Source organism: Homarus americanus, unplaced genomic scaffold (assembly GCF_018991925.1).
Source record: "Homarus americanus isolate GMGI-L3 unplaced genomic scaffold, GMGI_Hamer_2.0 scaffold4062, whole genome shotgun sequence".
NCBI classification, from domain to species: Eukaryota; Metazoa; Arthropoda; class Malacostraca; order Decapoda; family Nephropidae; genus Homarus; species Homarus americanus.
In genome coordinates, this window is record NW_024736452.1 from 12496 (window position 1) to 16352 (window position 3857).

A 3857-nucleotide genomic window follows, 5' to 3' on the forward strand; every position below is an offset into this window, starting at 1 on the left:
CGCCTCGGTTAACGAGATTTCGGTTAACGAGTTACCTCCCATAAGATTCTTAAATTCGGTTAACGAGTTTCTTACGAGCCGACCTCAACAACTTTTGGCTTGCACTGGGCGGTCAACCAGCTGTAGTATTAGTCCGCCAATACATTAATCGGTTCTAGGGCTTAAATTCCTTACTATTTTAGTATATATCAAGAAGTTTATACTATTCAATAATTTTAAAAGTTTAATATTAAATTTTTTAGTCATTTTAACAATTATTGAACATAATTGAAGGTAAAGTGACTAGTTTAATGCGCAGCATCCAGCCTCTTAACACAGCAAACAGGCGTTAGTCTCTCTTTGTTTTCACTGGAGGTAACATTTTACTTGAGACTCTTCAACTAAACGCTTTTTTTCTGTGTTTCCAAGCAAATTATTGGTCATTTTGAAATATATTTTACTTATTGACAATATATAGTGCAGTGTTATTTTAAAGAAAATATTCTTTATTTACAACAAGTTTCACTTTGAAAAGCACATGTTGACATTGTTTGAATCCAGCATGGGGCCTAAGAGATCAAGAAAAGCGATTTCAATCCAAACCAAGCAGGAAATCATAAAAAAACATGAACAAGGCATTAGAACAAATGCGCTATGCAAAGAATATGGCATGTCGACATCAACTGTGTCGACAATTCTTGCACAGAAAGACAAATTTAAAGAAGTGAAAGTGAGAGACAAATCTACAAGGGTGTTTAAAAGTAGATCCCTAATTGCAGAAACTGAGAGGTTACTTATCATCTGGATTAGGGAAAAACAGATGAAAGGTGATTCAGTTTCTACTGAATTCATTTGTGAAAGAGCCAGGGAGATTTACGAACATTTAAAGACAGATCAACCTGGTTCTTCAGGCACAGAATTTCAAGATTTTCGGGCCAGCAAAGGCTGGTTCGAAAAATTTAAGAAAAGAAGTGACATTTTCAGTGTTTTTAGGCATGGTGAAGCTGTTAGTGCTGATAAGGAAGGGTCAGCGAAGTTTTTAGATGAATTTAAAAAACTGATGGAAGAAGAAAATTATCTTCCACAGCAAGTGTTCTATGTGGACGAAACTGGGCTGTTCTGGAAAAAGTTGCCCAAAAGAACATTCATCACCAAAGATGAAGCCTCTTTACCTGGGCATAAACCCATGAAAGACCGTCTCACTCTATTGCTTGGTGCCAATGCTTCAGGGGATTTCCGACTGAAGCCTATGCTTGTCTACCATTCTGAAAACCCCAGGGTGTTCAAGCAACAGAAAGTGGTAAGAACAAAGCTTGGAGTTTATTGGAATCCAACCGTAAGGCATGGGTGACAAGACAGCTCTTTAATGAATGGGCTGTTGATGTGTTTTGCCCTTCTGTCAAGAGCTACCTAACCACCAATAAACTCCCTTTAAAGGCTCTTCTCCTCATGGATAATGCTCCTGGTCATGACCCTGACCTTGCCAGAAATTTGGAGTATCAATTTGACTTTGTGAAAGTGTTGTTTTTGCCTCCAAACACTACATCAATCATACAGCCAATGGACCAGAATGTGATCAGCAACTTCAAGAAGTTGTACATGAAGAAAGTGTTTAGGAGGTGTCATCAGGCAACTTCCAATGATCCTGAACTAACACTGAAACATTTCTGGAAGACACAATTCAACATCCTGGAGGCTATAAAATTGATTGTGTCATCATGGCAAGAAGTCTCCACTAGATCCCTCAATTCTTCATGGAAAGCTCTGTGGCCATCAGTAGTCCATGATTTTGAGGGATTTGAGGAAGAAACAGAGTTGGACCAGGAGATTGTGTCCATTGGTCAGTCATTGGGCCTTGAAGTGGAGGAGGAGGAGGATGTGGAAGAGCTTGTGATGTCTCATGAGGAGGAACTTACTCCTGATGACTTGAAGCAACTGGATGAGATGTTACAGGTAGAGGGTGACAGTGGTGAGGAGGAAATTGAAAGTGATGACCATATGTCAGCTAAACAGTATAATTTTTTTTTTTTTTTTTTTTTTAGCTCATAAAATTCATACAAATTACCCGGCCAGAATATAATTTACATTGCTGGAATTCTTACAATATGATGATCATTTTGAATATAAACATCATGGATTTTGCATTAGACATACAAATTTTAGATCTAATGTAATAATTTGGTTTACACAAAGCAAATATTTTATCCTTTGTGCAGAATATATGAAGTTTACATTCAAAATATTCCCTGACCTGCAAGGAATCCAGAAATGTCAATTATATTATCCTAACTTTAGTCTGAGTTATTATTTATTACTAAAAATGTCCATAAAGCGGAAGGGAGTGAGCCAATCAGACCTTGTACAGTTGAGAGAAACTTTAGCTTCCCGTTAGCAAGAGGGTTTCACTAAGCTGCTCGGGATGTGGTGTTGTGCCCCCGAGTGGTAAGAACTGATCACCCACTGTGGATGCTGGTCCCGTCGTTTTAGTTGTCGGAAGCACTCGTTCACTCGAGATCCTTTGCTACCCCGCTAACAGTGACAGGCCTACACTGATCGGTCCAATGGCGACAATCGCCACCCTCAATCATCAACGGCAGTCTCAAACGGCAGTCAATCTCTCGCAGTCAACTCCGGTCAACTCCGGTCAACTCCAGTCAAGTGGGTTCTGACGGAAACCCTGAAATGAACTCACTGTTAGCTCTAGTTTACTTTACCACTGCCCTATCTAACCCTGTCTGAGATCGCATGAGACTTACTTGTTATACGGCAATAGCGCAACACAGGTGACTAGGCCACGTGACTATTTCTGTGACGGACGCGCAGGGACGTCTTGTTTGCTTGACTCCTCCCCGCGACTGAGAGAGAGCCCGCCTCGTGTCCTCTCAAGGCGTTAGCTTGGGCCTACGTGATATATTTTCCGCCTAACTAATAACTCCTTGGGACACCCGTAACATTATTCAGACTGATAAACGATCTATAATAATTTCAAATTCAATAATAGTCCCTTACTTCATGAATCGCATCATTATTAATTCGGTAAATTACATTTAATATCATATAGGCCTAGTTCCGCAATCTCTCGCTATGAGCAGGCAGCGCTCTCTCCCCTCAGATGACCTTGAACGCTCAGTATCGCTAATGGCGGGGCATTTGAAATTACTCTGAAATTTCTGATATATATATATATATATAATTTTTTTTTTTAGAAAATAAATTATTTTAACAGCATAACAAATGAACCTAAAAAAGATTTATGCAATAAACATATGGATGCTTTTTTTCTTTTTCTTTTTTAACGGCAACGCTGTACACTCAAAGTTGGCGGAGGTATTTACCATCCCTCACACTTGGGAGGCATTTTCTGTCCCTCTCGGTTTATTTTCTTTACATTTTTACTACTGTTATTTGTTTATATTGTGCTTAAATTATTATGGCGATGTGCACTGTAGGAAGGGAGAAGAAGTGTAGGAAGGGGGAAGAAGCGTGGGAGGAAGGAAGAAGCGTGGGAGGAAGGAAGAAGTGTGGGAGGATGGGAGCAGTGCTGGAAGGAGGGACCAGTGTGAGAGGAAGGAAGCAGTGTGAGAGGGAGGGAGGGAGTGTGGGTGGATGTAACCATGCAGTGGGGGGGGGTCCTCAATGCAAAGTGGCGGGAAACATTTACACAAGATGCTACACACCACCAGCCAACAGATTATGGTAGCTAGACTCAGTGTCAAAAACACGGGAAAAGTATATTTAAAAAAGTTCTGGTATGTGAATGACCAGAGAGTGTAACATGGGCAACCACGTACTTGAATGTTAACGACCAGCTGCGGGTTAAAGAAAATTAGTTGTGATAATGCATAACAAGGTTACTAAAAACTATTAAATCAACAATA